The 21,435-nt window shown below is 43.2% G+C and overlaps 1 protein-coding gene across 1 annotated transcript in view; it reads left to right on the top strand.

The window, feature by feature from the left end:
• LOC126195601 (probable basic-leucine zipper transcription factor K) overlaps positions 1 to 21,435 on the top strand; it is a 778,093-nt gene that overhangs the window by 339,881 nt on the left and 416,777 nt on the right. Inside the window, exon 2 of the mRNA XM_049934227.1 lies at positions 9,133 to 9,210. The gene's annotated coding sequence lies outside the window, so the exon portion shown is untranslated. The remainder of the gene's footprint in view (positions 1 to 9,132; positions 9,211 to 21,435) is intronic.

Genomic DNA, 21,435 nt, shown 5'->3' with positions numbered 1-21,435 from the left:
ATTTTAATCACGGAAAATCGGAGATAATAAGTAGTTTAAAAAGACTGTATAGGTATAATTTTTTCGTTTTTCATACAGGGATATTTGTATGAGTGTTATTTGGTTTTTATATGTCCTGAAGTGCTCAAGATGTGTATTCTTTTGGTTTTAGGATACCAATAAAGTTTTCTAGATTTTTTAATGTTATTGTTTCTTCATTAACAATTTCGTTTGAGTATGCATCTTCATGGGTGTAGATTTGAAGATCTTCCATCATTGTGTGTCCTTTGGGTGCCATAACTAGAATTTCTACAGCATTTCTTGTTTATTCCGCTTTGTGTTTCTGGTTTCGTAGATATATGTAAAATGTAGACTGATCGCTCTCAATATCTCAGGTACGAGACTTAAACATTATTCTACCAATTTTTGAAATAATATTTGCTGCAATCGTCACAAGAAATTTCTTAAGTTTCTAAATTTGAGAAAAATGGGGATTTTTTTCTTTTTATGACTGTATTTTCTCAGCATATGTAGAGTTTTTGTGAATGTTCGTGTAGTCTGAGCATCATTGTGCGGCTGGAAGCATTCTGCTGTGTTAGGTTCAAAATGGTCCAAATGGCTCTGAGCACTATGGGACTCAACTGCTGAGGTCATTAGTCCCCTAGAACTTAGAACTAGTGAAACCTAACTAACCTAAGGACATCACAAACATCCATGCCCGAGGCAGGATTCGAACCTGCGACCGTAGCGGTCACGCGGTTCCAGACTGCAGCGCCTTTAACCGCACGGCCACTTCGGCCGGCTTGCTGTGTTAGGTGTTGCAATGTTTTTACTTACTTTGGTATTGCGTCAGTGTCCAATGGTGATTTTGTGATTCTTTCAATCATTGATCTGAACTATCATATTCATGCAAATTTGGATGACGTGTGTGTGTGTGTGTGTGTGTGTGTGTGTGTGTGTGTTATGATGATGTCTCTTGTTCCGTGTTCTGTTAGATAGGAACTCTTCAATACAGCCACACAGCTGGTCTGATGCTCTGTACGGTTGTATTCGGCGCCTTGTTCGTTTGAATGTCGTGTCACGGCTATACACAACACATATCTGCCAACTTAGACAACAACAACAACAACTACTACTACTACTACTACTACTACTACTACTGAATGACTTCCAAGGTGAACTGTTCCCAACAAACTGACCTCCAGAGCAAACAAATGTCAAAGTGAACGTGCCCCCAAAGCTACGTATCGCTGCCAAGGGAACAGCGTGTTTATTAGGCTTTGTTGATAATTATTACTTTGTATCCGTCCAGTTACAACTCAATAAAACAGATTTATCGTGCTATACGCGTTTCGCCTTTATTGTTCGCAAACTGTCTTCAATGGTCTGAAATATATTTGTGTATATAGTATTTTGTTTTACATTTTGGACCTTGTAAGAGGAAAGCAATGTCTCCGGATATTTATTCTGTTTTAATAACGTTTGAGGTATCACATGTCACGTGTATTACCCGCCCGACTTCCGAGCTTCGCTGACGCAAGTCGCAGCCCTCTGCTACTAGATGGCTCGGATCCGTAGTGTGTAACATGGAGGCGTGTTAAGTAAGTGTCGGTGAGTGAGAAACAGCGTGCAGAAATCGAGTTTCTAACCACAGAAACCGTCCCTCCAGTTTAAAAATGTGGAAGAACGGAAGGTGTATATGCTGATGATTGTATCGACATCAGTAATGTGCAACGCCGGGTTGTTTGTGTTCGTAATGAATGTACTGGTGATACTATCATCAACTTCTGTGACATCCGATCTTCATCTGTTCCTAAAGCTTAAAGAACACCGTCTGGGACTTCACTTTGAAAATGATGAAGCGGTGCAAACAGGTCGTGCCTCCACCAACATAATCAAACATTGTACAGCGACAGTGACAACATAGAGGTCCCTCTTCGGGAGAAATGTGTTCGTCACCTAGGTGACTATGTTGAGAAACATATTTTTAGAGATGAGTAATAAAGATGTAGAATTTTAACAAAGTTTGTTTCGTTTTGAAAGCTTCCAAGAACTTTCACATAATAAATTTGGAACCAATAGTTTTCAACACGATCTAGAATCGAGGTTAGTAACGATTCTCGCACTTTCTGCTTTTCTGTGACGTAATATTAGTTGAAATTCCTGTTAACAAATTTTCTAGATCCTGTTGTCTGTATGCTGTTTTCCCCGTTGTACAGCTGGTCTTCTTCTGCATACCTCCATACGAAATTTCATTTGTACAGTACTGTGAAATGAATGCAGTACGTTCGTCAACTGACTGCCTTGTAATCATAATATGATTTAATTATGCAACAAAATTAATTTTTAATCATTACCTGTAAGTTTTAGTTGTTGAGTTTGAACTCAGACGTGCTTTGGCTCTGAGCACTATGGGACTTAACATCCATGGTCATCAGTCCCCTAGAACTTAGAACTACTTAAACCTAACTAACCTAAGGACATCACACAACACCCAGCCATCACGAGGCAGGGAAAATCCCTGACCCCGCCGGGAATCGAACCCGGGAACCCGGGCGTGGGAAGCGAGAACGCTACCGCACGACCACGGGATGCGAGACGTGCTTTATTCTGTGTTTCTCCAATAAATTAGAACGGACATGTCTTCGGTTACACTTTTCTATAGTCATTTGCTTCTTCAGCTGTGATGAATGCGCCACTAGAGTTTGTAAAAGTACGTCGGAAACATCCTGTGTTTTCTTCGTGAGTGACTCCACTACGAATGTTGGGCTCGTGAAGCTTTTCCAAGAAAAGCCCTGCAGGTAACAGCAATATCACGCCATCGGGTGCGCTGAGCAATAACCGTTTATCGACCGGATGCCATTTAGGGCCGCCTTTCGCAAACACGATAACACCGCCAACCACGACTATATTTATCCAGTGACAACACGTCGCAGATGAATGTGTGTTCATTAAAGCTCCTGTGAAATACGGCCCCACAACACCACACGATAAGAAATGGAAAACAGACGACAGCAAGTTTCCATCACAGCAGTGGTTGGAAGAACACACAACTTTTCTACGTTTTTGTAATCAAATTGCATGCTTATGGAGAATAGTGTCACTTGTGCCACTGAATCCTTAATTCTCTGTCAGAAAAGTCGCAGTTCAAATTATGTGACACGCACACATCTAATGTAGCCGAAGTGATGTCTGGGTTAAAGGTTCTTTGCTATTCTTAATCTGTATAAAAGATTCAAGACACAATCTAAGTAGCGCTCTTAGGCCAGCTGCAGACGATTCTGTTTGTCTTGTAAAGTCATCAAAAGATCAAAACGAACTGCAAACTGATTTATGCAAGATACGTACATGCTGCGAAAAATGTCAATTGACCATAAACAATAAAAAAATGTGAGATTTTCCACATGAGTACTAAGACAGTTCCGTTAAATTTCGGTTCCACTATAAACAACACTCGTTCAATGGCTGCAGATTATGAAGATCGAATTAAATATCTGGGGACTACTGGTACTAACAACTTAAACTGGAACAAAATGGTTCAAATGGCTCTGAGCACTATGGGACTTAATATCTATGGTCATCAGTCCCCTAGAACCTAGAACTACTTAAACCTAACTAACCTAAGGACATCACACAACACCCAGTCATCACGAGGCAGGGAAAATCCCTGACCCCGCCGGGAATCGAACCCGGGAAACCGAGCGCGGGAAGCGAGAACGCTACCGCACGACCACGAGCTGCGGACTAAACTGGAACAATCACATACAAAGTATGAAGAAGGCGAATAGAGAGTACGTTTTATTGGCAGAACACTTAGAAGTTGCAACAGAAATATTAAACAGACTGTCTACATTACCTCTGTCCGTCCTCTTCTGAAGTATTTCTCTATGGGAGCCTTAACAGATAGCAATGATGAAGACGGAAAAAGTTAAAATAAGGTCAGCTCGTTTTGTGTTATCGTGAAATGGGAGAGTCACGAATATGATAAGCGAATTTGGGTGGCAATCACTGAAACAAAGGTGTATTTCTCTATGTCGAAATTTCACGAAATGTCAATAAGAATGGCAAGAAAATAAGAGAAATGAGGGTTCGCACGGAAAGGTTTAGGTGTTCATTTTCTCCACGTATTATTCGCTAGTGGAATGGTCGGTAAGTATTCTGGTTCTATTAACCCTCGGTCAAACATTTCAATGCGAATTGCGGAGTAATCATGTAGATGCAGCGATCATTATGTTGAGGGTTCGGCCTAGAGATGCGGTCTACCAATACTACGGTTCGGTAGTTTTGGTACAGTTCGTAAACGACGTAGTAAATGGTAGGATTACCGGTACTACAGGTAGCGTTCGTAGGGAAATAAATAGAAATGAATTTGTGAGGGAGAAACTCGGAGCCGACGTCTTCTCTTTGTTTTTTGTTTTACAGATAATTAGAGCCACATATCGTTCAGTGTTAGTCCGTTGCGTGTTTCATATTCTTACAAAATATAAACTGCATTTTGGAAGTAAAAAAATAGTTATTCGTGTAACCAGACATAAAGAATTCTACATAATTATTGTGGTTATTTTGTACGCAGTAAAACGTCCTTCATTTTTCTTACATAACTTAGAAAAAATATTGAAACGATGTTTGATTTTTTTACAACACCCTTCTGTTTAAACATTGACAATTTCAATTTTAATGTAAATACAGTTTATTTTTAAGTAACAGACAGGTGGATAACTACGAGGATCAAAAATTTTCATTAGTTTACAGGGCTGTTTATACATCCTCACACACTTTCGAATTGGTTCACCGCTTCCAGTTTCTGGGGGATCTAGTAAGACACTGATCGCACACGCAAACAAAGCGATCGAAATAAGGTAAAGGTCGATATGTATGCAGCAAACCTTACCCACAGGTAACGCGGTTACAGTCTTACCTGCCCAATGCTACTAGGAAAATTACCGTAGTCTACGCTTACTTATGATAATCTACAGTAGATTAAGGAAGTTTTACAGCTCTATTTCCGCCGCAAGGATACCAGAAAATGTACCGTTGGTGGATGGGAAGGCTAAATGGCTCTGAGCCCTATGGGACTCAACTGCTGTGGTCATAAGTCCCCTAGAACTTAGAATTACTTAAACCTAACTAACCGAAGGACAGCACACAACACCCAGCCAGCACGAGGCAGAGAAAATCCCTGACCCCGCCGGGAATCGAACCCGGGAACCCGGGCGTGGGAAGCGAGAACGCTACCGCACGACCACGAGATGCGGGCGGTGGATGGGAAGGCCAGTGACTATGTCCAAATGAACTGCGAGTATGGTGCAGTATTACTACCGTTACAGTCAAGCCATTCAGCAAGCTATGTTAGCCTTCAGGAATTAATTCCTGCGGCGATGTTTAACTTACTCCGAGAACAACACTCTTTGTGTCATTCTCACTAAAGTGACGACGTAACGGAAACGTATTGTACAGCTGCGTTTGTAGGACAAAATTCGTTTGTCCAAGTTTTGCATACCTGTGAAAGCGCCAATGTGCCGCAGACCTCGGTAAACGCTGTTCGAACGGGGTTTGGCGGCGATGTGTGATGTAGCAAGAGGTGTCACTGTTTGCACAGCACGCTGTCCGTGTACACAACGACCGCTCGTTGCAAATCCAACAACCCCTTCCGCAAATGTTTGTTATTTCAGTGTTACATAAACAGGCAAGAATCGACGAGTAAATTTATCTTTAAAATTACTCAGTCTGTAGCTTTGTCTGTATTTTAGTTAATTTCATTTTCATCAGCCTCGATTATCGAGAAGCAGGATACACACATTTAATTCCTGTGAGAGTGCCTATTTGTTTGCTTTTTGTAACGTAGTCTATACACGACATGCATGAGGATTGTGTAAACGAACATATTTATTACACTATAGCCTCTTCTGAAACATTATTCTGATACGTATTCAGCTAATTTTAAAGATAGGGAGACGAGCGGTCTAAGGCGCTGCAGTCATGGACTGTGCGGCTGATCCCGGCGGAGGTTCGAATCCTCCCTCGGGCATGGGTGTGTGGGTTTGTCCTTAGGACAATTTAGGTTAAGTAGTGTGTAAGCTTAGGGACTGATGACCTTAGTAGTTAAGTCCCATACGATTTCACACACATTTGAACATTTTGAACAAAGAAAGGGAGAGAAATTCTGGTACAAAAATGAGAACAGAAAGTAATTGTTTCTGCTGTCATGTAGTAATTTTCGTAGCTGGCAATGTCCTCTAAGCTTCCACATCTCTGTAGTCTCAGCTCTAACTTCTTTGACCAGATTTGTATTCGAATTCAAAATACGTTGGATGCTGTGAGTTCGCGTTTCATCCAGAATTCATAATATTTTAAACGAAATAAGTGTGTGATCATTGGAATATGGCTCTTCGAATGACTTCTTCGGTGTCAAATATGCAATTACCACTTCTAAACTCGATCCGTATATAAGTACAATAGTATAATCAAATCATATCGCTTTCCCACTTTCAGGGCATTAGCGTAAGTTTCCTTAGTAACATCACATAATTTCCCTTTTATGTTACAAAGTGAACCCCATCATTGAATGTATTAAGACAAAGTTGAATATCACTTGAGAATGGTCATGTTTGAAATAAACCATATTTAATTGTGACTGATAGGGGATACTCTTCAACATCATCGTTTAAGGTAATAGTCACAGAGTTCAGGAGTATTCAGTGAGGATAAAATTAACAAATAGAGAAATTAATGTTACATAACGCGTTTTCACCGTATGTAGTACGATATACGGGAGGGTTAAAACAAAAAGTCACTAAAAATTTCTCTGAGAACTACGAATATTGGTTCACTTATAAACTTGACAAATTCCACTTTGTGATTCTTCAATTTCTCCAGGCGTATTTTATGACGAAGTAAATCTCGGGTGAACAGCCTGGTGTGAGTGTGCAGAGGACACAATATTTGGGCAATCGACCACGTTGCCATCATCAGGTGCGCTGATGTACTGACCGGCGCCATGTATATATAGGACAATCCCCCTCCCGCTCCTCTCTCAGGCGCTTCCTATGGGTCGGTGCGGGCGGCGCCCCGCGCGCGGTCCAGGTGCATCGTCCGTTCTCCCGCCGTCTGGGCGCTGCGTCCCAGGTCTTCTCGTACAGGAGGGTCTGCCGGCACCGCTCTCGTTATTCTTCCCTCCTACCCCGAAGTCGGTACACTCTGGGAAATATCCTTTTTCTTCTTAATCCGGGTGATCGCGGGTTCCCACGCCTTGCTAAGGATGTAACCGCTGTCACGATTGGGTGCCAGCCTGGCCTTTACCTAGTTCGATGAGGAAAACCACCTGAAAACCACATCCAAGATGGTTGGCTCACCAGTCCTCGTTGTTAATCCGCGTGCGGATCGATCCAGGGGTGGATCTCCTCCCCGCATCCCGGAAGCGGCCCGTTAGTGTGCTCAGCTCTCAGGGCCGCTCGTCCACAACACCATCTACTGTAATGTAGTTTATCTCTGAAACGTTGTGGCGGAACAGTTATTAAGGGGTTCACGAATATACCCTAAGAGCTACCTGACTTCAAGAAGTTTCAAGATATAAATATCATTACAGGGAGATCCCACACAGAAAGTAAGTTGAATTAAATCCCTTAAGAAATATCACTATTTATTTGTGAGTAAACCAGTGAATTATCATCGCAATATGACTTCGTCCAGCTAGAGAATAATTTCTGTCTCGCCGATTTCTTTGACAAAACTATTTAACATAAACTGCGCACATGAAAATACAGAAATGAAACACTTCGATCACTTCGAATGACCAATGATAAACACCAATATTTAACATAACACGAATACCATTATACACTGACGGATAAACAATCGCAACATCAGAAAATAATTAATGTAGAGTAGTGAAATTGCGGGAATACATTTTTCTAGTTAACATATGTAAGTGATTAACGTTACAAGATCACAGGTTAATGTAAGAGCGAGATGAGTCACTGCAAATGTGAAATGGTTCAAATGGCTCTGAGCACTATGGGACTCAACTGCTGTGGTCATCAGTCCCCTAGAACTTAGAACGACTTAAACCTAACTAACCTAAGGACATCACACACATCCATGCCCGAGGCAGGATTCGAACCTGCGACCGCAGCAGTCGCACGGTTCCGGACTGCGCGCCTAGAACCGCGATACCACCGCGGCCGGCTGCAAATGTGAAATCTGGTATATTAATAACCGGTGTAATCCCAGACTGTTGAACGCAAGCATGCAAACGTGTTTGCATTGCGTTGTACTAGTCAGTTTGTGGAATGGAATTCTATGTCTTTTGCACTTGGTCAGTCAATACTAGGACGGTTAATGCTGGTTGTGGATGACGCTGGAGTTGTCGTACGATGATGTCCCATAGGTGTTCCATGATAGTCGATCTGTTGTACAACTGCTGTCGCTGATCACACCTTTGGGGGGCCAGTTTCTCGATACACTAGCCAGTCTGGGTAGAGTAGTTTTTACAGAGGGTACATACTTGCCAACGCATGGCCGTTCACCAGATTACCCCACACCGGTAGCTCGTCCAGGTCTCAGCAGTGGTAGTTGCCATCGTGGTGATTAACCTGTGCACTAGAGAATGTCAATAAATCAGCAAGGCGCTATAGGCAAACTTTCACAACACACTCTCATGCTGTACTTTTATTTTCGATACAGTGAGACGGCTTTTATGTTATTTGTCGACTCAGTTTTACTACGGCCGTGTAATCTGTAATAAACGAGTACGAGACTTTTCGTGAGGATTGTATTGTCAGTTAAATATGAAACGCATTTCACGTGTTGTCTCCTTTCGTATACAGGATATCCGATGATTATTTGAAGACTGAAACCGGTTGTGAATAAAGAACTATTTGTTAATAACTCTTGACGGTTGAACTATGACGTTTTTTACACTTAAGAAAACGCATTCAACGACATTACCGAAGATGTAATGTGTTGTGTACTCGTTTGCCCTCCGCTTACAATACCAGCTGGGCCATAATCTTCTACAGCCAATTCATAAGAAGAATCTCCTAAATACGTGCTAAGTGTATACGATCTTAACCACATCACAACTTTCTTTCTGTCATTAAGTTAGACCACTGAATCGGAAAACTCTAGTGACAAATGAAATATTTCTCTTTTCAGGTCACAAGGATGGGACTAAATTGCTTCCGGACGTGAAGTCTGTTCAACAATCCCGTAAAAACTGCCTCTGAAAAACAGGTGAGTCCTGTTTAACATTTTCTTTCACTTTGCTGTATGAAATAAAGCTCAGAACATATGTTTTTAACTCGTCGTGCCCAACTAAGGAATTTTGTTGGGCAAGCTCATCAAAAAATTTGTGTTTCTGAATCAAAATTCAAATTTAGTTCCATCTTGAATAGTTTCTTCATTAATGGTAATTATTTTAGGTCTCCATTAACACCTGCAGTGATTGTGGGCTTTAATCGATAACGCTGAGCTTCGAGTTTTTATTTTTTATTTTATTTATTTATTTTGTGAGCCTGTTGTTCACTCTATATATGTGACTGTAAAACTGTTGTTATCTTTAGCCGGGGGCATGTCTTTCGCGTACCAATAGCATTTTCACAATTTGTGTCCTAATATCTTCCTAGCACTTCGATTATTTTCATTTTGGAACTGGTAACAACTATCATGCTTCAGAAACATAAAGAGCTTCTGTTACAGTTTCGAAATTTTCCCTTTTGTAATGTAGAATTACTGTTGAATCTGTTCCAGAATATGTTGTAGACCTCTTCGTTGTTTTGCAGTTCTTTCTTTGTTAGCTTCCCGATATAGCTCCACCGGTTCAGTAGTCACTCCTAGGCACTCTAATTTGTTTACTTCATACATTTTTGTCGAACTTCGTGACCGAAGGTTGGTGGTGTGATATTGATCTGGTCACATCCATTTGGTGCGTCTTCTCGTATGAAATTTGGACCGCAGTTTTCGGTGTTTTGGGGAGTTTCTCTGCATATTGGATTGCTCCTACTCTGTTGTTGGGGAGAACTGCAATGTGTTCTGCAACCACTAGACTATGAACGTGTTTATTTTGGAGACATACTCCAACTTTTGCATCCTTAATTTCATTTTCCATTTGTTGATTACTTTTCCAAGAACTATACTGAACAGTAGTGGCCTAACCTCAGCCCTGCGACCATACCTCGGACAAGTAATGTGGTCATCGGTTGTGATATAAGCTTTGTCGCACAGTTATTTCAGGTCTTGTGTATTGTGTATTTAACAGGGGACCTATAAACGACGGAGAGGGTTCGTCCCCGCCGTAGCCCTCAGTGAGTGTTTGTGCAGCAATCACCAACACAGTGGAACAGGCGGCAACCAGCCCGCATTTGCCGAGGCAGATGGAAAACCGCTTTAAAAACCATCCACAGGGTGGCCGGCACACCGGACCTCGACACTAATCGGCCGGGTGGATTCGTTCCCGGAACCAGTACGCCTTTCCGCTCGGGAAGCAGCGCGTTAGGCCGCGCGGCTTGCCGGGCGGGCTATTTTAGGTCTCCATTACCTCCTGTAGTCATTGTGGGTTTTAATCGATAACGCTGAGTTTAAAATTTTTTTGTGAGCCTGTTTTTCACTCTATATAGGTGACCATAAAAGTGTTATTACATGTATCTTAAGCTACTCCGATATTATATGAAGTTGTAGTGTCTGTTCTTTCGGACATGTCCGGAGTAACTGACACCACACATTCATATAATTTGATATACCTATGTTGGTAATGAGTCCATCTTCTTCAGTGCGGATGCACAAATACGTCCGACCTCCTATGGGAATCTCGGAACAGCGAATGTGGAGGAAATGGGCTGCGAACAGGTGGCGCTCAATGGGAGAGTGGATCGGCCGTGAGGAGGGCCGAGACAGTCCGTGCAATTGCGATAACCCTGTATCCCGGGTGGTCAGTTGTTATCGCATCAGCCTAGTAAGCAGGCGATCTCGGGTTCGAATCCTGGTCCGGTACACATTTCAACTCGCCGCCGCCGAATCCGTGTAACGTCCCAATGTAGCTGACAGCTGTGATCCCTCCCCTTTCCTTTGTTTTCTTCCGCTTTCCACCTTCAATTTACATACTCTGATGTTGTTTCTAGGCCGTGAACTTCCTCGGAGCCTTCCGAACGCATATTTTCGCTTGTTCAATTGTACTTTACGTGTTACTACGAAATGTGTTTGGATCATCTGATGACGACTTGCTAAAAAATCGAATGCGGCTATGACGGCAGTTGTGTGACCTGAGATTAGAAAATGTAATTTTAAAAAATCGTTAGTTGAGTACGTTGTTGTTTACGTGGTAATCAGTCCTTTCTCCACACGTGCGTATCCTGTGCAAGCCTTTTCACGCCACAAAGACACCGTGCGAACGTCTCATTACCGATTTCATTCATATTCACAGGGTGTCTAGCGTACGAGTAGCACTTAGGTAAACAGGATGGCGCAACCTTTAAACCGTTTCCGAGGAAACAGAGTTTGTAAATTTTAGGCCTGCTTGTATATTTTATATGGTTGTTAATATTCATGCAGTCCGCAACCGAGCGAGTAAGTGTGTAGTTTCACGAGCGCTATGTCTCTGCATCGAATATTACTGTTTTTTATTCTCGTAACAGATTTATTATGACTATGCATATCATTAATACATAATTGTTCGTTTATTATTTACATGATATTTATCCTGAAAAAAGACGAAAAAAACTTCCTCTGCAAGGAGATTAGAAGTAAAGAAATGGATAAAAGAGAACTTTCAATCACATCAGTATAGTCGCATCATTTATATTATTGTCCCAACATTTGTGACAAGTGTAATATCTAACCTACTGCACGAATGAGGATGGAACTGACTGTAGAAACATAGAAAACAATAATTATTGCAGCATGCAGCACGTGTGACGAACGCCGAATTTTTGCACGTGCACGAGTTTTCAACGTGTCTGTTGCTAAACAAACTCTGTTTACAGTCATAAACGGGGCTCGGTCATCATAAAATTTAGCGGCGTATGACGCATATCAAAGCGTATCACCAGATATAGGCACAGACGGTTGGTGGTGTACGATTGACTGAATTTTTATGCAGTCTTCTCCAGAAGCTGACGCTATATTCTCTTCGATGATGTACGCGAAATTTTAGAGTCATTTTACGAGATTCTTCGCCTGCATGTAAAAATAAGCGTCACAAGCCTACACCAGTGGAGTACATTTCGGAGGGATTACTTTAGTACTGTAGACTGGTGGAATAGCGTGAAAATGAAAACAAAGCACCGGTAACCAGATTCGACCCAGGGACTTCGTGCTTATGAAAATAACCAATTACTCAATCAGCTGTGAACTACTTGAGTAATAAAGATCATACGAAGTGTGTTAGCACGCCTAAAATTTTCAAACCCGAATTTCTCGATAAGTTGAGAGTTGCGTCTTCCTGTTTACATATGTTGAAGTCCTATCCTTGAGTAACACACGCTGTCAGTATCAATAAGTTCGGTGTGGGGCGTTCGCACTGTTCCATATCAGCGAAACTAATGCTACCTATTACATCGGGGCAATAGTTCGTAGCATTATTGTTTTGCTTGTTACTGTTTCGTTTGCTATGGGTTCATTTATCGATTGTCATTTTATATGTAGTTAGCTGTTTCTACCTGAGTTTACATATTGTCATTATGCCATTTGAAAACAATGAGTAGATGGTTCAAATGGCTCTGAGCACTATCGGACTTACCGTCTGAGGTCATAACTTAGAACTACTTAAACCTAACTAACCTAAGGACATCACACACATCCATGCCCGAGGCAGGATTCGAACCTGAAACCGTAGTGGTCGCACGGTTCCAGACTGTAGCGCCTAGAACCGCTCGCCCACCCCGGCCGGCAAACAATGAGTGGAGCTGTGGACGACAGAAAACGGAGTGCCAAGTGGATAAATCAGAATATTTCCAACATATTCTTCTGTTTGAGAGTAAGAAAGATTTGGCCTGTGTAAGGGGATAATGTCATTGGCCTAAATGGTTTCTCGGTTTGAGGAGGATCGTTTTGTCATTCGTTCAGGAAGACTTTCGGGATTTGGCGAAGATCGTAGGCTGGCCGCGGTGGGCGAGCGGTTCTAGGCGCTACAGTCTGGAACCGCGCGACCGCTACGGTCGCAGGTTCGAATCCTGCCTCGGGCATGGATGTGTGTGATGTCCTTAGGTTAGTTAGGTTAAAGTAGTCTAAGTTATAGGAGACTGATGACCTCAGCAGTTAAGTCCCATAGTGCTCAGAGCCATTTGAACCATTTTTATGCTAACATAAGGAAAAGAAAGAAATGTCCGAGCCCAAACAAAGCAGCAAATCCCCGCACAAACAGCTGTGCGCACCCACAAAGGTAATATTAATGCAGTTGGTGCAACAGTAACGGTGTAGGGTACTACGAATTGCTTCCCCGAGGTGTACCCACCACCGCTGACATTGTCAATAGCTGAGACGTTTTGCAGAAGCGATCCCAGAACAACGACCAGGATGGTGCGTGAAGCGACGCTACTCCACGATAACGATATCTTTATCTGTTTTGCTTATTAAACCACTGGAAAAATGCTACGAATTTACGCGTCAGCCCAATACATCTATTTGAATCTGCTTACTGTATCTAAGCTTTCGTCTTCCTCTGCAATCCTCCCCCTACCCACACACACACTTCCTCCCATTACGAAACTGAAGATTCTTTGATGCCTCATAATGTATACAATCAACCTGTTAGGATAGAATATCTGCCCGAGTCAATGTATTTGTCATTATTGCCGACATTTGGTCGTAAATTTATCAGTGTGCTTCATAGACAAGTGTATATTACCTTATTGCAACTATTGTTGACTTAGCCGAGTTCAACGTTCGAAAGTGATCACCGCCCGTTGACAGTGCTTTCAGCAGTAGTGATCTTTGTTGTTTGATACGAACGCTTAGTCTGGCATCCGATGTAGTGGTAGACGGGAAGTGGAGTTCTGATTACGTGCTTGCCGGCATTGCCGCAACTGCTTTCGGTATAACCATTCGAGCCGCTTTCTGTTCGCATTAAGGTTTCAGTGAGATACAATTAATGTCTCATGGTGGCATGCGGAGTATTACTAAAACCGAATGTATTAAGTACACGTGTCAGAAGTGAGTACTTACTTCGCTAATAAACCGTACAGTTATTGATCCGATAACAACCACTGTTCTTGAACGAACCCGACATTATCCGATTCCTCGAACTATCACTGAAAGAAATAAGTATGTCGTTAACTTCTTGCAGTGGAGTGAGTCTCTACTGGCGTAATAAGGCACACTCAACGGCCGTGCTGTAAACCGATCCCTACTTTCAGTCACGTTGCACCATAGACATCTATTCAGTATCTCCTCTTTTTTTTATTCGATCTACCAATCCCCTTTCTACGTCCTACTGTAGCAGCACATTTCATCAGAGACAAGGGTGTCGTCGGAATGTCCCAAGAAAGTGTGATAGGTCCGCTGTTGTTTCCTATAGACATCAGTGATCTAGCGGGCAGAGTGAGGAGCAATCTGTGGCTGTTTGCTGATGATGTTGTAGTGTAGTCGCTGAGGCGACTTTTGGATGGAGGATGCAAGACGACTTAGACAAAATTTCTAGTGGCTGAGATGAGTGGCAGATTTCTTTAAATGTAGAAAAATCTAAGTTAATGCAGATAAGTAGGAAAAACAGTCACGTAATGTTGAATATAACATTAGTAGTGTGCTGGCTGCCACAGTCACGTCGATTAAATATCAAGGCACAACGTTGCAATGCGATATGAAACGGAATGAGCATTTAAGGGTTGTAGTATGGAAAGCGAATAGTGGACTTCAGTTTAATGGGAGATATTTAGGGAAGTTTGTAAAGGAGACAGCGTATAGGTCACATGTGCGACCAACTCTTGAGCACTGCTCGAGTGGTAGGGATACATACGACGTCGACTTGAAGAAGAAATTCAGAGGCGGACTGCTAAATTTCTTACCGGTAGGATCGAACAACAAACAAGTATTACGGAGATGCTTCGTAAACTCAAATGAGAGTTCCTGGAAGGAAGACGACGTTATTTTCGAGGAACTCTACTGAGAAAGAATTTTCCTGACAGATAAAAACTGTGTGCGCCGGACCGAGACTCGAACTCAGGACCTTTGCCTTTCGCGGGAAAGTGCTCTACAAACTGAGCTACTCAAGCATGACTCACGGCGCGTCCTCACAGCTTCAATTCTGCCAGTACCTCGTCTCCTACCTTCCAAACTTCACAGAAGCTCTTCGGTCACGAGTAGTGAATGGGTAGCTCAGTTGTCAGAGCACTTACCCACGCAAGGCAAAGGTCCAGAGTTCGAGTGTCGGTCCTGCACACAGTTTTAATCTGTCAGGAAGTTTCATATCAGCGCACACTCCGCTGCAGAGTGAGAATCTCATTCAGGACTACTGAGAAAATTTAGAGAACCTGCATTTGAAGCTACTGTTGCCAATGTACATGTCTACATCTACATCTATACTCCGCGAGCCACCTTACGGTGTGTGGCGGAAGGTACTTATTGTACCACTATCTGATCCCCCCTTCCCTGTTCCATTCACGAATTGTGCGTGGGAAGAACGACTGCTTGTAAGTCTCCGTATTTGCTCTAATTTCTCGGATCTTTTCGTTGTGATCATTACGCGAGATATATGTGGGCGGTAGTAATATGTTGCCCATCTCTTCCCGGAATGTGCTCTCTCGTAATTTCGATAATAAACCTCTCCGTATTGCGTAACGCCTTTCTTGAAGTGTCCGCCACTGGAGCTTGTTCAGCATCTCCGTAACGCTCTCGCGCTGACTAAATGTCCCCATGACGAATCGCGCTGCTTTTCGCTGGATCATGTCTATCTCTTCTATTAATCCAACCTGGTAAGGGTCCCATACTGATGAGCAATACTCAAGAATCGGACGAACAAGCGTTTTGTAAGCTACTTCTTTCGTCGATGAGTCACATTTTCTTAGAATTCTTCCTATGAATCTCAACCTGGCGCCTGCTTTTCCCACTATTTGTTTTATGTGATCATTCCACTTCAGATCGCTCCGGATAGTAACTCCTAAGTATTTTACGGTGTCGTGTAAGAACCACAAAGATAAAAGAAATTAGGGCTCGTACGGAGATATACACTGAGAAACTAAGTCATGGGTTAGAGACATGCACTTAGATAGATGGAGGCAGTATCGCATTCACAAGATATAAAAGGACAGTGCTGTCATTTGTACTTACAGGGTGTTTAAAAAATGATCGGTATATTTGAAACGGCAATAAAAACTAAACGAGCAGCGATAGAAATACACCGTTTGTTGCAATATGCTTGGGACAACAGTACATTTTCAGGCAGACAAACTTTCGAAATTACAGTAGTTACAATTTTCAACAACAGATGGCGCTGCGGTCTGGGAAAATCTATAGTACGATATTTTCCACATATCCACCATGCGTAGCAATAATATGGCGTAGTCTCTGAATGAAATTACCCGAAACCTTTGACAACGTGTCTGGCGGAATGGCTTCACATGCAGATGAGATGTACTGCTTCAGCTGTTCAATTGTTTCTGGATTCTGGCGGTACACCTGGTCTTTCAAGTGTCCCCACAGAAAGAAGTCACAGGGGTTCATGTCGGGCGAATAGGGAGGCCAATCCACGCCGCCTCCTGTATGTTTCGGATAGCCCAAAGCAATCACACGATCATCGAAATATTCATTCAGGAAATTAAAGACGTCGGCCGTGCGATGTGGCCGGGCACCATCTTGCATAAACCACGAGGTGTTCGCAGTGTCGTCTAAGGCAGTTTGTACCGCCACAAATTCACGAAGAATGTCCAGATAGCGTGATGCAGTAATCGTTTCGGATCTGAAAAATGGGCCAATGATTCCTTTGGAAGACATGGCGGCCCAGACCAGTACTTTTTGAGGATGCAGGGACGATGGGACTGCAACATGGGGCTTTTCGGTTCCCCATATGCGCCAGTTCTGTTTATTGACGAAGCCGTCCAGGTAAAAATAAGCTTCGTCAGTAAACCAAATGCCGCCCACATGCATATCGCCGTCATCAATCCTGTGCACTATATCGTTAGCGAATGTCTCTCGTGCAGCAATGGTAGCGGCGCTGAGGGGTTGCCGCGTTTGAATTTTGTATGGATAGAGGTGTAAACTCTGGCGCATGAGACGATACGTGGACGTTGGCGTCATTTGGACCGCAGCTGCAACACGGCGAACGGAAACCCGAGGCCGCTGTCGGATCACCTGCTGCACTAGCTGCGCGTTGCCCTCTGTGGTTGCCGTACGCAGTCGCCCTACCTTTCCAGCACGTTCATCCGTCACGTTCCCAGTCCGTTGAAATTTTTCAAACAGATCCTTTATTGTATCGCTTTTCGGTCCTTTGGTGACATTAAACCTCCGTTGAAAACTTCGTCTTGTTGCAACAACACTGTGTTCTAGGCGGTGGAATTCCATCACCAGAAAAATCCTCTGTTCTAAGGAATAAACCTTGTTGTCTAGAGCACACTTGCACGTTGTGAACAGCACACGCTTACAGCAGAAAGACGACGTACAGAATGGCGCACCCACAGACTGCGTTGTCTTCTATATCTTTCACATCACTTGCAGCGCCATCTGTTGTTGAAAATTGTAACTACTGTAATTTCGAAAGTTTGGCCGCCTGGAAATGTACTGTTGTCCCAAGCATATTGCAACAAACGGTGTATATCTATCGCTGCTCGTTTAGTTTTTATTGCCGTTTCAAATATACCGGTCATTTTTGAAACACCCTGTAGAAGATACGTGTGAAAGGCTTTCCGACGTGATTATGGCCGTCCGATGGGAAATAACAGATTTTTACGCGTTATGGTAGTTGTAACTAGGCGCATGGGACATTCCATACCGGAAATCGTTAGGCAGTTTAAATTCCGGCATCCACAGTGTCAAGAATGTGCCGAGAATAGCCAATTACCTCTCACCACTGATAACACAGTGGCCGACTGCTTTCACTTAGCGAGCGAGAGCAGCGGAATTTGGATAAAGTAGTCAGCGCTAACAGACAAGTAAAACCGCATCAAACAACAACATACATCAATGTGGGACGTATAACGAACGTGTTCATTAGGACAATGCTGCGAAATTTGGCGTCAATGGGCTGTGCAGCAGACGACCGACGCCAGTAACTTTGCTAACAGCATGACATTTCCTGCAGCGCCTTCCTGGTTTCGTGACCATATCGGTTGGACCCAAGTCGACTGGAAAACCGTGGCCTAGTCAGATGAGTACCAATTTCAGTTGGTACGAGCTGATGGTAGGGTGTGTCGCAGACCCCACGGAAGCATGGACCCAGGTTGTCAACAAGGCACTGTGCGAGCTGGTGGTGGCCTCATAATGGTGTCAACTGGATTCTCTGGTCGAACTGAAGTGATCATTGGCTATGTGGAAGCTATTTACAGCCATTCATGGACCTTCATGTTCTCAAAGAACGACGAAGTTTTTATGGATGAGTCAGCGCCAGGTCACTTGGACAGAATTGTTCGCTATTGGTTTGAAGACCGTTCTGGACAATGAGAGCGAATGATTTGGTCACCCAGATCGCTCGATATGAACCCATCGAACATTTATGAGACGTAATCGGGAGGTCAGTTCCTGCGCAAAATCTTGCACCGACAATACTTACGCAGTTATGACTGTAAAGGCAGCATGGCTCAAAATTTCTGAAGGGGAGTTCCAGCGACTTGTTGAATCTATGCAACTTCGAGAAGCTACACTACGCCGAGCAAAAAGAGGTCGGACATGATATTACGGTATATCCCATGACGTCTGTAACCTCAGTGAATATACAATCGTTTCTCCACCTCCCTGTTTGTGAATAGGACAGGAAAGTAAGTTGTAACCTTAGCCATGTATTATATGGTGGCTTGCAGAGAATGTTTGTATATGCAGACGTACACAAAATCAGATTAATTTCTGGGACAATGTCCTCCATTCCATGGAGCGGAGAATGAATAGTGAAAAGATAAATTTTTATTATTGCCTCAAAGTTCATTTCCGTTGTAGTAGTATACTCCTTTGTGTATCCGTTGCTTGCTTCCACCTTTCAGCCTTTGCTTAGTACGGGCTCTTAATGTTGATATTATTCTGAGATAAAAAAACCAGTGGTCGGAGATGGGCATTTCCTCCTCCCCCGCTGTCCTGGTAGACGGTGGTAACGTCCGCGCCTCAGTGGCGTGCCCGCGAAGGCTGACCGGAAGCTGGAGGCGGCTCTGGCAGCACTGTTTGCGCAGCAAATGAAGTCTCTCCCGCCCTGCTCTGCTGTCGTGTGGCGAGCTGCAGGGGTCAACACGCGCCGATGGCCGCCCGTAACGAGCCGGCTGATCGGCGCCTCTGTCTCCTGTACCGGACTGTCCCCCAAGCCGCGCCGCTGCTGCACAAACACTGCGCCTCTCTCCGTCCCTGCGGCTGGCACACGCGCTGCAGCGAGGACGCAGCCGTAGCGTCGCTGCTGCCTCTGATTAGCATTGTGGGTTGGAGCAACACGGCACCCTCTGCACATACCGGCGTCACGAAATCAATACGCACCGTACTACAGAAATTTATATTACAGCATGCTCCGTGAGACCCTTCTTGAGATCTTCCGCACATTACCGTGGCGAGGGAACAATTCTCGGCGTTGAAATCAATGATATCTTATTTTTATTATGTTGGTATGAGTTGTGCAATATCATTTATACCTGGCACAGAAACAGCATTGAAATAAATTAAATTTTGTTTTTGTTGTGTTGGTATACGCTGTGTAATTGCTTGTCTATCTGGCAAGCAGGCGGCATCGAAATCAATGAAATTTTGTTTTTTACTATGAATTCCAGAATAGCTTTTATATCTGGTACACTGATTGCATTGAAATCAATGACGTTTTGGTTTTGTTATGTTGGTATGAGCTGTGGAATAACGTTTATACATGGTGCAGAGACGGCATTAAATTGAATTATATTTTGTTTTTGTTATGTTGGGATGAGTTCTGGATTTGTCTGTAAACCTCGCACACAGATGACAGTTAAATTAATGAAAATGTGCTTTTGTAATATTGGTGTGAGTTGTGCAATAATATGAATATCTGGTACAGAGACAGCGCTCAAATCACTGAATTTTGCTGTTACGTTGATGTGAGCTGTGTATACCTGGTACGGAGATGGCATTTTGTTTTTGTAATGTTGGTATGAGTTGTGCAAAAACATGAACTGTGCGACAGCATTGAAACCAGTGAAACTTTTTTTTTGTTACGTTGGTGTGAGTTGTGAAATAACGTGTCAACCTGGCACGGAGATGGCACTGAATCAATGAAATTTTATTTTTGTTGTGGTGATAAATGTTGTGGAACTGCATGCCTACCTGTCACACAGACAACTTTGAAATCAATGATAACTTATTTTTGTTATGTTGGTATGAGTTGTGCAATATCGTATATTACAGAGACGGCGTTGAAATCAATGAAATTTTTTCGGTAAAAGATGTGGAATAACGTGTGTACCCGCCACGAAGATGGCATTGAAATGAATGAAATTCTCTTAGGTTATGTTAATATGAACTGTACAACAACGTGCCTACCTGGAGCACAGATAGCGTTATAATCAATGAAAACTTGTTTTGTGTATGATATGGCACTGTGATGCCGTCGAAATCAATGTTAGTTCCCGCTTACACACGTTGTGAGTAATGTATGTCAAGTGCCAAATTCATATGCGGTCTGTTTTACGCAGTCGAGGGTATTCACGAGTAGCTAGTAGTACTTCCCGACATGGAGAAGACGGCTTTTCGTATAGTATTCCTATTGAAAAACCTGTTTCTCGTTCATGACGTTGATTAACTTTAAACAACGTGATTAACGTTTTTGTATTTCTCCATTCCAAGGTATTCGAGATACGGCCAGCTTGTTTTGAGTGATACTGTCAATTCTTTCACAGCAAATTAAAGCTATGTTTGGTAGGGTCTCGAATCCGGACCTATTTCTGTCGCAGTCATTGACAGCGAATGTCTATGATAACATCGAAGCCGATGGGACGTTAAACTCTGATCTCCTTACGCCGTAATATTCCGTATGGTGGCTTCCGGGACACAAGTGTAGATGTAGACCTCTCCTTTCGTAATGTACAACGACGCTTAGATACGTTTATAGCGAGGGATGGATGGACATAGTAGTCCTGTGGCATGACCACCTTGCTAAGCAGACTACAACACACCGGACTCTTCGCAGACAGAACACAACACTTGTTTGGATCCTGCCGCTCCAGTGGACATCTGAGAGTTTGTAACACCGCTTGTTATGAACCCACCGGGGGACCTCTACGTGCCGTGATGAGCGTGTGGGAGGCCACACAAGATCGAAAACATAGGAGTCAAGTAGGAATTAGCAAGCAATGGATCTGGTGGCAAATTCAGGACACCTTT

The sequence above is a fragment of the Schistocerca nitens genome, chromosome 7 (assembly GCF_023898315.1).
Source record: "Schistocerca nitens isolate TAMUIC-IGC-003100 chromosome 7, iqSchNite1.1, whole genome shotgun sequence".
Lineage (NCBI taxonomy): Eukaryota > Metazoa > Arthropoda > Insecta > Orthoptera > Acrididae > Schistocerca > Schistocerca nitens.
This window is presented reverse-complemented; position numbering and strand designations above follow the sequence as displayed.